Here is an 18,899-nt window from a genome sequence, read left to right as displayed (position 1 = left end):
AATAATACATTTTACATGCTCTATTTTGAAAGAAATTCAATATACAGCATAGCTTCCTTAGTTATTATACTCACCCCAACCATTAGAGGCAGATGGCCGCCTACCCTGAGACTTGTTCTACGGGAGGTTTATTCCGTTAAAGAAATAGTGTTGTAATTCTGTGCTATCTAAATAAAACTAAATTGAATGTTAGCTGCTGCCATGCTGCAACTGTGTTTATGGTATTAGAGACCTCAGCTCCATCCAGCATGCACTTGTGACCTCACAGTAATGCAGGAACTTGTCGTCACTACCCCAATTCCTGAAGCACTGGGCTCGTGGATGTGGTGCAATGTTTCTCTGTACGTATTCTTTATTCAAATGATCATGGGAGTTAACTGGGCATCTCTCCCAATTTCTTCTTATTTGAGAAGGCAAGAAATTTTTAATTTCCAAAAGCTAACACCGGCCTTTCAGTAAAGTCAATAACCTGGGTCTGTCAGTTTTACATAACTAATAGAGCAGTGTTGATGGGAGTCATTGGATGCTAAAACCTCATTATCCTGCATGATGACCTTGGCACATGTGCTGAATGAGAAAGTAATGGGTCTTAAACAGTGCCAGCATGGCAAGACAGCCCCTTTTAGACATGGTTCAGAGATTGTCAGAAATTCATACTGTATCTCCAGAATTTCACTTGTCTTTCATCTGAGAGGAGACAAAGTAGGCAGTGATATTTTTTTTATTTAAAGAATATCAGAATATGTGCCTTGGAGGGCTGGTGCCCTGTCACACAACATTTTAGGGAGCTCTGTTATATTTTACCAAACCTTTTCCTCAACAAATTGTGAATCATCAGCTTCCACTGGCACAACCTTGTGTATTTTCCATGGTTGCAGAAAGACATATGTGGAAAACCTTAAAAACGCCCCCTCAAAATGTCAGTTTTCTCATCAGCGTTATTTATATCACACTTGTCCACATTACTAACAGTGGTTCTTACTGCTTGTTAATCTTAAAGTGACATTATGACCTGTTAATAATCTGTATTGGAAGTCATGATAATCATCCTGCTAGCATGTCAGAAGGAGCAGGTCACAACTAAAAGCAATCCACATCTTTACCTTAGGTTAATTTAGCCATCAAACGCTATAATAAAGAGGCTGTAATGATAATATATTTTAGGTTAACAAGAGTCTAGAGCTTGTGTAAAGGCACAGTAATGCATACATGACTTAAATAATCAAAACCACGCTAAACCAGAATACGTGACAAAAATCTTTTTGCATATTAACTAACAGCAAATTCTGTTTTAATGAAGGAATTACTGAAAATGCTTGAAATAAGTGTTGACTCTAATGCATGAACACACACACACACACACACACACACACACACACACACACACACACACACACAGAGAAGCTTGTCTTTAAACCTTTGGAAATGTCAGAAGTCTTGCTGATTGTTTTTTCAGCCAGCGGAATTACATCCAAATGTAAGCAATAAAGATGTTTCTATTTCTAAATTAAGTAGGTTTTATTTGTGTTTGTATAGTACGGATTAAATCTTGTATTTATAACAGAGCTGAATATGCTGCATATGTGAATCTAGGATAACTTGAGCAACATGTGAACTTCTTTCTAAGCTGAGATTAAACCTGGGTTAAAAATGTACAGGTCAATAGCACTGCATTTGAGGTGTAAAGTGAGGGATTTGGCAGCTGTCTACTGAGTCAGTGCCAGACTCCAATGCAAAGGGACATGGACTTTGCATACTTCACAGAGTTTTGGAGAGGCAGCACGGGAGCGTCAGAACAAAGTGGGTGAGGGAGTTTGGAGGATTGAGAATAACTGAGGTACTTTAAACTTTATCAACACATGATCTACATAGACACTTGTAGAGTAAACCTTTTATATATTTTTATCTTTTTTTGTTAGGCTCATTTGAATACACACACACACACACACACACACACACACACACACACACACACACACACACACACACACACAGCCAATTAGACTTCTAGTCACGTGGTGAAACACATGCCATCCCCAAACTTTATAAATCTGTAAGTAAATCAAGGTGAAATGTGAATAGACTTTGTTAGTAGATGGCATTTTGATATATCTGGATTATAAAATGAATGATGGTTGAATTTCATGGCTCACTGTCAACTGTCAGCCCCGCTCTTATGTACTTTTTCAATTTATGCATATAAATGGGTGGAAAATATATATTTTATAAATGTTTTTATGCTGGTGGAAAAGTTGAAATTATAAAAATGTCAAGGGAAGTTGATTCTGTTCACATCTGTGCTAAATGTGGACTGGATTTACACTGTGACATTAACCAGTAGTGTAAGGTTTATTAGGACTCTTAGGAGTAAATGTTAGTGGGCTATGTCAACAACATGAATAACTGAGTAATATTTGCTAGTTAGATAATGGCAATATTTAATGTGGAATTTTTAGGCCATAGTTACAAAAGAAGAAAACATTCCTGATGGTCCTCAATTGTCAATTCCTCATTTGTGATGGCTCTGTAATGGCTTGTGGGTTTGTGTCTGGGCTCTTGCTTGTGTTTTTGTCTCCATTCAGGTTTTGGTATGCAGAGATTGGACTACAGCGTGTCAAAAAGCATTTCAGCTGTGCTTTTCACTTGTCTGTCTCTCACATGTCTGACAGCACAGAATGCACTTCAATTTTAATCTGCCTAACCATCTACACGGCCAAAATCATGGTTTGTGTTTTTACCTGGACTACCCTGTATATGGCTGTAAATGCAACATGGAGTGCATTTATTTATTTGTTTTTTTGTTTCTAGTCTATTTTTCTGCATTTTATATGGGTAAACACAGTTACCGTGACTGGGTGACCAGTCCCCCCAGAATGCATTTAAGATGAGTCGTCCCCTTTTCACTGCATCTGTAAATCCCCCCACTGCACCACTTTCTTTTATTTTGCTATATACAACGCTGCTTTATTTACAGACCTACATCTTGAACATTTCATACATACATATACTTTAATGTATTTATTCATAATTTCTGTAACCTGTGAATATATAGTGCTCAGAAATATTTTGAAATAACTTTGGAGGAAGAATATTCATAATATACCTTGTCACTATGAGTAAATTAAAAATAAGAGTGAGTGAGGTTGAGCGGTCAAGTATTGTTAATATCCTGGATCTGTTACTTTATTGGCTGGTGGACTTCCACATTCTGACAGCATGCTGAGAGGACAAACAACCACCTAGCACTCAGTTGATATTAGGTGATGTGTAAACAAAATGCTGCTTGTCTGCAGGCCTGATATTCCAGCTCCAGGGATTGGGCCATTGTACTCTTCCCAGCTCCCCACTGGGTAGGCACAGCATAGCAGTATTAGCTTGCATCTCTGGAGACTCCAAGTGTAGCGACTACTGGGCCACAGAGCAACACAAACAGTTTACAGACTGTGGTTAGGCTTTTTTGTATCATACATGGTGCTTCAGATTATGAAAAGACAAAAGGAAAAAGAACAATTGCTTCTATTTAATCATAGAAATAAGTACAAAAATACAGTTTCTGTCAGGTCAGGGAATTATTAGTGATTGTTTTTGGATCTATGCAAATGGGTCAACACATATTGTCTCACTCCATTCATGATATCACTTCTCCTGAGGCCTGAATCTCTGGCAGGGGAAAATAACATGGCCCTCTGCCCATCCTTTTGACTCTTGTTTGTGCCAGGGCAGATAGCACAGAACCAGCAGGAGTGGCACAGTGTGGTTCAGTCGTTAATGTCTACGTGGATGTTCCCTATTGACTTGACTGACACTGATGATACTTGTTTCATTATTTAATCACAAACTAATTTATTTTCCAGTAGACCTGTTATTACTAGTCCACTGCTGCCAGAAACATCATATTTCTGTATGTATGAGAAATATAGTAAATTGTGGCATCATCTCATGGCTAAATAATTAGACATACCTTCTGGAAATTGCAGAGCTGAGAGGAAACATAATTTCCTTAAGGAAATTATAATGATAAGAGGTTTAAAAGAATATAAAAAAATATACAATATACCATGTTATCACCTAGAAGATAATGACTGAGAACCTCATCAGTTCTGCCACATCCATATCTCCCCAGCCAGACAGCAAGATAAGTATATTTCTTAAGAAATCACCCTATGCCATGTATTTCACTCTAAATCCTCCTTTACGGTTTTCAGTTCTCTCCTGCAGTGGCTAAATTGAAATCTTATGCTAGAGATATGGTCAGGGTGACTTTAGGAACTGTCCAGAGTCCAAAGTGCTCTTTGCTCATGCACACACTGGTAGTAAGTAAGTCTTAAGTATTTTTGTATTATTGAAATTTCACTTATGAACAGGTAAACTAGTGTTAGCATTGTAATGTGGAAATCAAAAGTCAAATCATTTGCTGTGTGATAATATGAGAATCTTCAAAAGAGAAATTTCTTTTCAAGTTCTCGGGTAATTACACATGTGCATGGCTGATTATAATGGTGTCTCACTTGAAAGAGAATCCCAACACACTCACACACTCCGTGTTTGTACCTTTCATGTCACAGCACTGACCTCATGTAAGACTGCCTTTTAGCACCGAAACACAGACTGTCACCTGAGAGTGTGAGAAGTGCAGTAAAATAAAAGCAAACCCTGTTAGTGACATTCTGACAAATAGAAGAAAGCCCGAACAAGTCAAAGGAGGAAATTGCAGTGATCAAAGACAGACAGACGAGACATATTGGTAAGACTGTCTGCACCCTGGATGCTTTCACGGTAATGTTCACCTTCCTACCCAACTCTTTTCAGAGGCTGAATCTCTTTGTTGCCAGTGACTCTGAGTTCATCTCTGTAGAGCCGATTTTGTCTGCCAGTGACCGTCATCACCCCTGCTTGTGCTGCTTTTAGTGCCTCACACTCCCTGTCAGGATGGCCGAGCCGGGAGATCACACAGAATCACAAACTAATTGCTTTATCTGAGCCTTTTGTCTAAAGGGTCAGAAATTGAGTTTGCTTGTAGGGCGAGAGAGGGAATTATAAATCGAAAGGGATAGGGGAAGAAAAATTCAATTTGTGCACAGCTCCTGTCAGAACCGCTTACTTGTGCGGCTGTTAGGTGTCCAGATTAGGAGAAGGAAAGAAAGGGAGATAACAGCATTATAGCGAGAACAAACACACTCTTGTCTAAAGGGCTAGGCGAAGAGACTAATCTAATACCTGACACAGACATGTCCGAACAGCACGGAGCTGCTTCTGTCAGAAACTGATGCTAACAGCAGTCACTTCACCTGTCTGAAAGTCTGTGGCAGGAATGTTTAGGACAAGGAAAAAAAAAAGGCATTTTCACAAACAGCAGCTACTTGCAATTCCACATGCACACACACGTGTGTCGCTGCTAGAATATGCTGGTATTGTCAGTGGCATGAAATTCTGTTTTTTTGTTTTTTTTTGTTTACAGGATCCATGTATAACAAGTGCTTGGGAGGCTGGGCTACGATTAATGCACAGCGCAATGTGTCACACAGTTTGTAGTCATTTTTCTCCTTCGAGCCCAAAACGTCAGACAAGTTCTGGATTATTAATGTACCCCACAGATTGTTTTTTGGATGATGAAACAGCATGGCCACACCATATTCCTGCCTGGCTCTGGCTGACAGCAATGACATGCCGCTGCCAGGGACTGTGGCTCAGTACTGAAGGGAGACACAGAGATTCATTATGGTTGAAAGTAAACGTCAAATGTACAAATTTTGATCACTAGCAGTAAATATCAATATACCAATATGAAATAAGACAGGAATGTCAAGGAAGGGTAGAACAGCTCTCATACTTTTATTATGGTGATGCACATTCACATACTGTAAGCTCTTTTGCCTGTTACACTAAATGAACACATTAAATTCTATTTGCTGGTGTTGGGGGAGAACGACTCTTTTTTATGTATAAAGCATTTTATGGCTCCAGGTGGAGCAGTGTGAGGTCTCATCCCTAAATCTGGAATTGGTTCAGTTTGACATACACACCTGCATCTATGGTGAGTGGAGGCAATTCACTGTTGGCTTGTGGTTGATTGATTGATTGGTGTCAATACATGTGAAGTTGTTCTCTCTGTTAGCTGATTTCTTTGAGAAATCTAGTTACACAATGCCCACTCAGAACACACACACATACTGTTAATAAAAATCAGTTTATTCAGTAAAAAACAGTACACATCATTTAAAAATGAATCTGTGTGCTGACACAACCTGTAAACATGGGTTGATACATCAATAAAAAAAAAAAAAAAAAACAAGCTGGTGCAGTCCCTGAAATAGTGGTTCTGATTTTAAATTATACACAGTACACATGTAAAAGCTATGTGCAATATAATGGTAGTAGCTCCCCACCCCTAATGGTTACATGAATGTGTGCTGTGATGTCCTCTGCTGCTACTTTAGGCGCTGTGATAGTCACGCACACTGTGTCCACAAAGCAGTCAGAGACACACATAGAACGGTTCATGACCGCAAACTCAGCAAAAGAGGTTATTTGTGTTGAGAGGTCCTTTGCTTCAAAAGAGAAGCCAGGGACACAGATCAATATTTGAACATGATGGAAAGATGCTTACTTACAGCTATGAACACCGGCTTGTGGAAGTCCATTTTGAGTAACACCACATTTAGTCCACAAACCAGACGGTGGTACTGTGCATGTTCCAGGTGTAAATGTGTGAAACTGTGTGGAGCACAGCATAGCTGAAAAAAAGGACCTGCTTTTAGTCAAACTATCCAGACCTAATGAAAAAATCTAAAAGTTCCCAGTGTGGATGAAAAATGGCCTGTGATCTCTGAGAGAACAGTTCTTTCTGGTAATGCTATTTACTACTTTACCTTCTGTTTTTAACAGTACTAAACCCAAACTGTTTTAGGTTTCTGCCAGAGGTCCCAAGCCAGAGAAGCCAAATAGTCTCAGCTAATAAGACAAGCGTGTCACAAGTTAAGCCATACGAAATTCAGATCTACCTGTTTACACATTTGAATCAGACATTAAATGTAAATGTAAGTATTCAAAACTAACTATTCTTCTGCAGCAGGTGTGAGATCTAGTTCAGGACTTCTGAAAATAAATAATGACTTACAGCGCTATGATGTCTCAATGCTGCTTCACAATGATAAATGTGCATGTTGGTGGAGCTGGTAAAGTTTTAGTAGCAGATATAGAAACCAACAAAAATAAATAAATGGAAACAGGTCCAGGACAAACGGGTGTAGAGGTACAGATGTGTGTTTAGGCTTCCTGTAGTGTGCTGGAGTTGGCTAGTCCACTACTAGACTAGAGTGCACTACTCCACTCAGCATAACATATAATATATCTATCAGGAACTTTAACATGTTACAAAAGGCCAGATAATGTGCCAGGTAACAGGACAATGTAAATGTTGGCACCAGATGATGAGGTTATCATGGTCTGTCTTGTTCCAGGCCTGAATCCATTCTCTATCCTTCACCAAGTCCGTCTGCATCAGTGGAGCCTTCTCCCTCTGCAGAAACATGCAGAACATCTGGTGTGAAAGAGAAGAGGCAGTGGATCCAAGAGATGGATGCTGTTGTTGCTGCCCTCCTCCAGAAGCTGGCAGACATTCATGAGGAGACATGTGCAGCTCAGAAACATATACAGCAGCTTTGAGAATGACCTTGCCATGTTTCTTCCATAACACGATGCCAAGAGATTGATGAAGGAAATAAAGCTGCTTCTTTTACCACAGTGAATTAATGTTGTTACAATTACACACATTTCTTGTGAAGCTTTTCGCTTCAAAGTTGTTAAGAGTGAATTTTTGCTTCACCACAGATTTGCTTTACACTAGTTAGGACATAGGGCATGTTTGTGTTCAATTTGTGAACAATTTAAATACCTCAACACAACTAATGTTACAATCCACCCCCTTTCACCCACTGACACCCAAGCTGAAGCGTCATTACATGTTCCAAAAAAACAGTGATTCCAACATTACCTTGAAGTCCAACAAGGCTTGGATGCTGGAACATTATAAAGTGCCAGTCACAATCTCCTGACTTGAACCCTATAGAAAATCTCTGGATGGGTTTTAAGAAGGTACCTGCAGCACACAAACCCAATAATATTAGTGAACTGGAGTCCACTTCCCATGGGGAATTGGATAAGAATCCTCAGGAACTCTGCCAGAAGCTGGCGTCTGGCTATGCATCATGTTTGCAGCAGGCCAACAGCGAACGGTGTCCTGCTATGTGCTGAAGACACTTGTTATGAATTAATTTTGAGACTTCAAAAGTCACTAAAAGTTGCATTTTGTGTTGAATGATGATGAGGAACCACTTGAAACATTAGTTGAGCTGAGCTATTTATTATGGTTCATTGCAAACAGCTGGACGTTTGTACATTTTGCTAATACAACTATTTTGTAATTGGGGTTGAATGTTGAGTGGTTAAATACAACTTGACAAAACAAGAACTGTTTTAATTTACTGTGATGACCCGTGTTAAAGTGTATGTGTATGTAATATGTCACATTTAATCTAAATTTTTATCTGAAATAACTGAGATCAGGAGAGTGAGCTGAATTTGCACAGGTTTACACATCTTAGCAGCAGATCCAGCTACTCCACTGTATCTGAGTCCGGGGGCAGAGCAGCACGGTAAAGCCCATGTTTTCTTCCTGTTAGTCACATCCTCTAGCCCCGCCTAGGACTTACAGAGGTGTCCAGCCAAATGGACATGTGATTCCTCCAGCATATTGTAGATGGGCCTTACCCTTTCTATCTGCCTCTCACTTGCGAGGATGCGTCATGTGGACAGTTACTCACTCCTGTCCTGAAGAATGCAGTCCAGTGTTTTATGACTATGCTGTGGCTTCAGACCTGGAGGTGCTTACCTTCACTTCAGGGTGCAAATGAGCTCAATGCACACTCGAGGTGCCAGTCTGAAACTAAACTGTATGCTGCAATCCTCAGGCTACTATACCAGGCACCCCGTCTGCATCGCAACATTCAGTCCTCATTTTAATTTGATGGTGTTGGATCTTAAAAACAACTAGTTTTATTTCGTAGAAAAAAACATCTTCTTGTATTTGCATCTACTCTGTTTTGTTCTGTTTATTCAGTTTTGAAGAACGATGATTTGCTGTGTGTGTAGGAATAAAGGATCATTTTCAATTCAACTCTTGTGTGCACATTTATCCACATTCCTAAAATAACCTTTCCTTCTGCCTAAATTAATATTTAACATCGGAGTTACTGAGGATAATACAGATATGCCAATGACATGAATAATACAGTATTTTATTTCAACAGCATGACTCATGATATTAGTTTTGCAGGCATTCTTCTGTGTCACAGGATTTTTTGTGTTGGCTGCCATATTAATAGCAGGGGCTAGGGTGGAGAAGGCTTTGTGTCAAAAATTAAAAATGTAGAGAGATAGTTAAGAGTCTTTAACTGAAGGAAAAGTAGAAGGCAATGATGTGAGCTCACATTCAATTAAATACTTTTACCATTTCTTCCAGGATCATGAAAATATCAAACTCCAGATGAATAGATTTAACGTTGTAACAGGCACTTTTTAGTTATTTATTTTTATTCTTATGTGTTTTAGAGAAAAACTTTAAATAATAGATACATATCAGCACAGGTAGCATCAAGAAGAGTAACTGTCATTATGCGACAGGGTGTGGATTACCCACAAAGGGCTCATCTTACACAGATATCGACCTCTTTGTCACATTCTGTCATGTTACTCTGAAATTAGAATCAACTTCAGAGAAAAGTTAAAGAGGAAACTGTCTCAGGATGTCCCAGATGTGATAATTTTGTCATCAAATGGCAGTGCAGCTGTAGCACTACCAAAAAAAAAAAAAAAAAAAAGATCACGTACATATGGTTGGTGATTGTTTTTTAAAGATTCTTTTATAGGCCAGGAATAGCAAATGATAGAACAGTAACTCAGATTTATTCAAATTCCTAGTATGTGGACACATTACACTTGAACTGTGCATGTGTCCCTCTGTGACTTTTCTTTCCTTGGATTTACTGTGTCTGTGTTCGTTGTAGAGGTACCATCCAGGCGAGCTTCCTTTATATAGCAGAATGGCCATGCCACTGAAACTGAGTTGCTGAAATCAACCCATCCTACCATTTTAGACTTGTTTGTCCTGTTCAGGTCTGCAGTAGAGAAGGCTAATGTTCTTTTCCCCTGTAATTTCCCCCAGCTCATCCTGAGGGCACGGCTGTTTCTGGGGAATTTTCTGCTGTATATTCTGATCCAGTCCACCATACATACCAGGCCTATCTGGGTCAGGTCGCTGTGGTAGCACACTAAGCAAAGTAGCCCACATGTTTTTCTTCTTAGCTACTTCCTCTGCTTCTTTTGGAAATCTTGAGGCAGACCAGTGTGTTCTGGGTCACCTCCTACACCCCCCCTCCGCCATCACTGGCACCTCGTGCAGTCCTCTAGTGTGGCTCCCTGCTTCCAGGCCAGCAGAGCAGATGTCTTTACCACCAGTATGTCTAGGGTCCACTATATGGTCTCTTCCCTGCAGATCATGTCTGAGATATCCACGCTCACAACTCATCTCATTTCAAAGCACCAGCAACATATGAGGACCTCAGCTTCTAGCTTCTCTCAAATTGTTGAGATAATGATTCTATCACAATTACTTTTAAAATGTTGTTGGAGGGGCTACTCGAAGGAAGACAAATTCTGAAGAATGTTAATGTGAAGACAGAGGGTTCCTCCTACACATTTAAGCTTGTTTTAACACCAGGATGCGATTTCAATTCACACACAGTTGAAATGTAGGGACGGACAAATAATATCTTCTTGTTTCAATTTGATGAATGAAAATCTTTTCTAATGCTGTGATAAAGAAAAACAAAAAACTGAATAGTTTTGCTTAAGGCAGAAGTCAAACCAATGATCTACACACTGCACTGAGATCTACCAGAAGAAGAGTTGATTTGCTATTTTTCTTGTTAGCATTTAATTGAGTAATGTTTCAGTTTTTCAGCTCTTCATATGCCATCAACAAAGACGGAGGTGAATCTACTGTCAAACCAATAAGATAAAATTCATGACTGGACAACACAAAACGTGTCAACATCCACCAAGACAGATTGTGATTTAATCACTCATACTGGATCAATTAAATCAAATCAAAGTCCAGTCAAATTTTGACCACATATCTTAGGTACGTGTAAATGCTATTGAATCCCAATTCATGCAAAGAAGAGAATCGACTGGCAGGAAAAAGTATGTGAAATTTGGAATTTCATGGTTTTCTTTTCTTTTAATTTGTCATAAAATGTGGATCAAGAGTGTTAACAAACATGATGTACCTAAAATAAAAACAAAAACATTCTGATTCTTTTATCTCTTTATTATGAACAACCATAAAAACCTCATGGTGCTGGTGGAAGAAGTATGTGAACCCTTAAACCCATTTCTTACCAGTATATATACACAGGCCCTCTCCTGGAGCTGGATATAGGGTTACAGCTTAGTGATGATCACCTGGGGTCTTGCAACCTAAGCAGCTCTTCTGGGCACAGCTGGGAAAAATACCTTCTGGGCTTGGAAGCTATAAGTCAAAAGATCGGGCTTCAGGATAATGTATACAGGGTAAAGGAAGGGTCAGGATTAAGACAGAAATATATAGACACAGACAGTGGGAACAATAATTGGGCAAATTTTTAAAGTAATATTAATGCACACACTGTAGTAATGTCATTTTTATGTCACTATTATTTTCAGACTTATCCCATAAGACTGGTAATTGGGGCAGTGTCTAATGTGCAATGTCTGAAAATAACCAAATGATGGAAGTATCCATTAAGCATGCTCGCTTGGAAATCAGCAATTTAAATCCCTTGTGACATAAATTGAGTCTATTGAGCAATGTTTAAACATGGATAAAATAAACAGAAAAATAATCCCAAATAATTCTACAGACTCTTTCCCACAGGAATAAAATAATAAAAAAAATAAAAGGGGAATCATAATTAGTTTGAAAGGCCTAGTTATGATTCAAAACAACTGGTCTAAGTACACAGATGTATATGTGTACAAATATCTCTAATTGACATTACTTTCTGGATGCATCAGCAATCAACAATAGATTCTAGACCTGTTAGTGACTGTTATACTGTGTATATCTGTGAATTGTATTTCTTATGATCTAGAAGACCACAGTCATAACTTGAGTTTTGCTATGCGACGTCACGTCTACGTGTTCTGTGTTGAATCTAATCCGTGTAACATAAAACTACTTTTCTCAAGTGTTTTCATGCTCTGTCAGCATTTGTGCACACTTGACTGAGCACGCTGACCAGTTTGTTGTTGCTCTGAACTTGACAAGACTGCCTTCTCCATTTTTATGAGTTTGTCTCGACAGTTCAAATCGTTGAAGCTAATGCTCGAGACATACTGTACTATCCACTGTATATATCAACTCTTTCTTTCTTTCTTTCTCTATTTTGGTGGCCAAGGCTAAATGTGTAAACCTCTACTACTACTCCTGCTACTACTATTACTGCTAATCCTTCCACTACATTTGGATGACACTAGGTTTGATCTACTCATTAGAGGTTTGTTCAAGTAAATCAACTTGCAGCTATTGTTCACTTCTTATTAATATGGATATGCCTAAGGTTTGCTAGCAGAACAGCAGAATAGCTTACTAAGTAGTATTGTGATAGTGGGAAACATGGCATCAGTAAGTAAGTGAAAGTATCAGAAGTCAAATTGTTATTCTAAGCAAAGAGGTGCTTTCTCAGAGTCAAATCGTGGCTAGACAGAAGGTATTTAAGGAGGGTGTGCAGGGCACTTTTAAAAGACTTTGTGGAAACTGGATTAGTTGTATCCAAAGTATACTCAGGCAGGCCAAAAGTGACTACTCCATCAGAATATCAGTACATTAAGCTTTGCTCACACAGCAATAGAAAAGGAATTTCATCAGACACACACAATTTGCAGGAATGAAGAATGCAAGACTCCAATCAGCAAAAGTACTGTCAAAAGAGAGTCCGCACTAGTGGTCTCAGAGGAGCAGTCTGTGAAAGGCCACCCCAAGTGTTCGGCTTTCACTTCCTGAGAAGATTAATGCTTGTATCCCAGTGTGTGCAGTTTGGCACTTCATTAAGTCCATTTAAAAGTGCAGGACACAGTGATCTAACAGACAATCCCCTGTAATGTTGCTCACAGCAATATCTGCGTACAGCATCCTCATCCTGTCACTACCTGTTAACCACTATTGGTGACACACAACCCATTTGCTCTTTATTGCTTACAATTAGTTATTTCTTTGTGAGGTTAGCTCATTACTGACCTATGAGATTAATTCACAGTTTTTCTGGCAACGTCATGCCATGGCCTCAGACATGTAGGAACTGCCTCTCAACGCAGCTGCTTCACACTGGGCTGAAAATCAAACGAGCAGACGTTGATACCAGCACTGGCTGCTCTTCAATCCTCAGCTGCTCGTGTAATGCGGTTACATGACTAAGTTATTACTTAGTGAATTTATTTGTTTCATCCAACAAAGCAATATAGATAGATTGTTTAGCAGAAAATATGATATGAACTCAGGATTCACCCACCTGCTCACTTTGGAAGGCTCAGTTTGGCATTCCTGTCATGCAAGTAAATACCAATTATATTCTGGTCTATAGTTTAATTAGAAACACAGCTGAGTCTGTGCTGTGGCTCAGATTAGATTAGTCGAAGAAGGGCAAAGAAAATACAGAGTTAATTTTGTCAGGATCTTGTCAGGTCTCATGAGGTAAAGATGTCACGTAAAAGTGTGTCTGCCCATCTCATTCTTCTAAAAGATCTATTAGTGTCACATAAAAGGATTCCTACAGGAATGACTGTGTCTCAGCATGTACTCACAAGGATCTTCAACAGATAAAAGTAGATATTGATTTGAAAAATAATGACTGGCTTGCTGTAAGTATTACAGGTTTGCCCACCGGAGCAGCAATGCAACTATCCAGTGTTGCTTCAGGAACCAAGTGAACCCAGCGTTTGCATCTCAGTGTCTCAGATTGATTCTTTAGTGGCATGATAGCAATGCTTTATTGGAATAATAAGTATATACAGGGGCAAGAAAAATGTGTGAACCTTTTGAAATTTCATGGTTTTCTGCATTAATTTGTTATAAAATGTGATCTGATCTTTATCTAAGTCAAGAGTATTAATATATATTAATATAATGTGTCTAAAATAATAACACAAACAAATTCTGTCTTTACTAAGAACAATCATAAAAACCTCATAGTGCTAGTGGAAAAAGTATGAACCCTAGGAATTCATTACTGGTTGACCCCTCACTTGGCAGCAATAAACTCAACCAGGAGGAATTTTAGACCATTCCTCCTGCAGAACTGCTTTAACTCTGTCATATTCTTTGGACGTCTCATGTTTGTGGCTCTCTTAAAGTCGTTCTATAGCACCTCTATTGGGTTGAGGTCTGGGCTCTGACTCTAAAAGGCAGATTCTGTTTTTCTGAAGCTTTTCTTTCATGCAACTTGCTTTAGTGTTTTCGGTCATTGTCCTGTTGCGTCACCCAACTTCTGCAGAGTTTCAGCTTCTCATGTTATCCTGAATAATTTATTGATACTCCTGGGAATTTATCATCCCCTCAATCACTACAAGCCGGTCAGGCCCTGATGTAGCAAAGAAGGCCCAAATCATAATATTTCCTCCTCTATACCTTTCGATTGGGATGATGCTTTCATGATGACATGCAGTGCTGTTTTTTTGCCAGATGTAGCCCTGTGTGTTCTTTCCAAATAGTTCAAAATAGTTTATAAGTCCACTAAACATTTTGCCAACACTGCTGTGGAGTGTCAACATGTTTACTTTTTAGTAAGCAGTGGCTTCCTTCGTGGTGTCCTGCCAGAGACACACTTCTTATTCAGTGTTTTTGTCATGGTTTCAGTCTCGCGGCTGCTTGTATTTCCCCCAAGCCCTTATTTTGACAACTTCCTGTTTCCTCCTTCCTGTCTGATTACATTCACTCCCCTAATTGATTACACCTGGTTTCCCCCACAGTATAAATACCGGCCTGCTCATATGTCTCCCCTGCCAGATAGTCTGTTCTTAACTCCTAGACACTATCCCATGTTTCTTTGGACTGATTTGTTTTGGATTTTTCGGACTCTGCGTGCTCTGGACCCCGTCTCTTGCCTGACCCTAACCCTAACCCCTCTGCTCACGGTACCAGATCTGTACCTGGACCTGCCCGATTCCCCTTCTCGGACCTGCACCCCTTCTACCCCGGATTCCCCCTCACTGGACCAGCCTGACCTGACCCTGTTTCCCGTCCACCCCTCTGGTTCAGTGAGTTTTCCTCTGATCTGTTTTCTCCCATGTGTTCCCTTCCCTACTCTGTTTCTGTTTGGATCTCCCTGTGTTTCGATCTGGATTGTCTTTCTGTTGTGGATTTTGCCTGTCGGACTTATCTCAGAACTGCCTAACCGTGCATGACCTGGATTACCCTCGACCTCTGAGTTATTGTTTGGACTGTATGTGTTCAGAACCCCAGCCTCTTTTCCCACACTGGGTTTTCACATTGTGTTGCTTTAGTTGGACTGTATTCTCATGGTGCTCCTGTGATACTCTGGTTACTCTCCTGGAGTATCTCCATTGTCCTCCATTTTGTCCATGTGCTCTCCGTTGGTCGGCCATCTTGGTTTTGACGTCACTTCCAGTTTCCAACCAGATCCACCATACTCACCCTACCTCATCTCCTCCTATCTAGTGACTGTTGCATTCATGGATTTACTGTTGTTCTGTCATTTTAAATAAAGATTGACTACTCAGTTCTGTCCTGTGTTATCTCTGGCCATGGACTCCTTCCTCCAGCTCTTGACAGTTTTACCCTCTGTAGACTCATGTTAGTTTGAATGATACCTTCAAATCTTTGGCTGTCACTCTGGGTTGTTACTTTACTTCATTAATGAGTGTTTGTTGTGCTCTGGGGTCATTTTGACTGGTCAAAACCACCTCTTGTTAGTGTAGCCACAGTCCCAAAGTGTCTTCATTTGTAGATTGTTTGTCTAACTTTAGACTGGTGAATTTCTAAAGTTTTTGACGTCACTTTGTAACCCTTTCCAGCTTTATGTAAATCATTATATTAGTTTTATAATCTTGATTTAGTTAAAGATCAGTCTACATTTTATGACAAATTAATGCAGAAAACCATAAAATTCCAAAGGGTTTACACACTTTCTCTTGCCACTACTGTGCAGTTGAACAAATCCAGTGATTTTATATAAGCTCGTAGTTAATATGTGGTCAACTATTTAACATTTAAAATGTTTAAGATGCACAAAGATGGCAGTAAGTTACATTTATAGAGCAATGAAATGCAAATAAATCTTATTGTTATTGTGTCATGCATACACAATGAGATGGTTGTCAGGCTGACCAGATGCAGAGCAAACTCTGCTCTCAGGGTGGTGAAAGGGTTTTAACTGTGACCCAGAAAGACAGACAACTTACTATACATTACATTTCTTAAATTTTTTAAACTGTTTACAATTTACAGTAACAAAAAGTAACAAACAAATTCACAAATATAAACAAACACAATATTTACAAGTTAATAAAACACAAAGAGTCACAGTCTGTGTCTTTACTGAACGGAACCATTGAATATACAGAGTAATAGTGGAAAAAGTAACTCAAACAACAAGCTTCTGATGTCACTAAATGCCAACTGGAGTCAGATCAAGCAGGAAATTACTAATAGATCACTTAATTTTTCTTGCAACTTTACTCATCCACACTCACACATAGCTGATAATGAGCTGCCATGCAAACAATGGGCCTAATTGGAGGTCACTGTCTTGCTCAAAATCTGACATGTGGATGGGGAGGAACAACCTTGTTACTGGAGTAAACAACCTGCTTTACCTTTAAATCCACAGCTGTCCAAAGTTATCTGCAGTTGGGACTGGATGGTGACAAAAACTGTGCTAAACACTCAACTAACATGGTTCCTTGCCCAGGCCATTGCCGAGCGGATGTAGCTTACCAAACTGGAGTCTATGCAACTGCATTTAGTAGTAGTAAGTTCCAACAATATAGAAAGTTCACAGCCATGATGCCTGCCACTCTGTGAAGATTTATTGGCACACAGTTATATGTTAACATAACTATGTGGAGACATAACTATAAGAGCAGCAGTCCCAAGCATACTATACATACAGTACATGACTTAGCACCATACAAACTGATGAGACTGTGTGTTGAACCTATTACCATCTGTTTCACATTATTCATCTCCCCGATCTGCTACAGTCTGTATAATAATGTATCCCATAAAGAACACACAGCATACAGTTAGGATAATAGAGATAACACAAACATGTTCCTGCTTTCAGTCCCAATTTCAAACTGTAGTATGGTGCGTGGCCAGTTTCAAAAGTGCAGTAGTGAAACTACATCTCAGTCTGTCCCATGGATCACATTTACAAATACAGTATGAACCACATTACCAACTGAATATCAAGATAAAAGATCCATTTATTTCTCTCTCCCTGGATGCTGCATCCATTGGACATTGAAGGTTAGGGTTTCATGTCCTGACTAGATTTAGAGAAACTCTTTCATGCCCTCTCCTGTGGACATCAGTCTCCTGCTGGTTTCCAGCTAGTCATATAATATATTTTAAAGTAATGCTCCCAGACTTGAAATCACTGCATAGCCTACGGCCAGTTCTGATGCGCTTGGAAAATAAAAACCTAAAAAAGTCCCTTACACTTATTAGGTAGTAATCTGGTAGTCGTAGTATGAGTCAGCAAAAAACTGTGAAACGGCTTCAGCTGCTACAACATGTTGCACACATGGAACACATTTCCAATTGGTTTTGAATGTAGCCCGGCTTTAGTAACATTTAAATCTAAGTTTAAAACATCCTGATCTGCAAATCCCAAGACCACAGATAACTTCTGAAGTAAAATTTCCAGTGTTGATAAATGCACAATAGAGCAACCTGGGTGGCTTTCAGGGCTTAGTAGCACGAGCACAGAAACAGTAGTACTTCCCCACATTTATTGGCATCCACAGATTTTCTCACTATATAGACGCCATCTTCAAATTCACACAATACAGCTATCTACATATTTGACATGAATCACTTCACTATATTTAGACTAATATGTAAATACACAAAGGGAGAAATTATAAGTGCCCTCACATAGCTCTTATTTTGCTCCACCTTTCTCTGTCTGTCTCATTCTGGATCAACGAGTGTGCACACTTTTACCTGTCCTGAGCCAATTAATCTGGCTGGGCATAGGTGTCTGTGGCTGCATGGCAGGAGGGAACTATTTACCCCTCTGACTCCAGCTGGCACTGGCAAGCACATTCACCAGTACCTCACAGTGTCTGTCAGCCTGCTGTCCAAGCCGGTCAGTCTGCCTTGAAGCATTTGTACTTTGTTTGAAAAACGGAAAGAAACATTTTGTGCTGGGCTCAGGATGAGATGGTAATCTAAACAATAGGATGGCAATGTAGGTTTGTCATTTGGGCTGTTGGTCCAGATTACAGTATATATCTTAATGACTGAACACCTCCAGAACGTCACATCACCTTCACAGCACCTTGCTTTTAGTGATAATGATGAATTAGGGCTTGCTAACAGGCTAAACTAATATAATGAATATAATATACATATCTTACCACTGTCAGTGAGCATAGCATTATGTAGATTTTAACTTAGAACACCATCGTGCTAAGTAGGCTAGGGTGTCTGCTACCATACACATCCTGCACCTACTGTATACACCGAAGAAGTGCAGGCTTCCTTGGTGCATGTTTGGTCATTCATTCAAAAGCTACATGTGTGACACATGTTTACATTTTTTTAAGTCAGATAAATA

Source organism: Anabas testudineus, chromosome 21 (genome assembly GCF_900324465.2).
Source record: "Anabas testudineus chromosome 21, fAnaTes1.2, whole genome shotgun sequence".
In the NCBI taxonomy this organism is placed as follows: Eukaryota; Metazoa; Chordata; class Actinopteri; order Anabantiformes; family Anabantidae; genus Anabas; species Anabas testudineus.
This window is presented reverse-complemented; position numbering follows the sequence as displayed.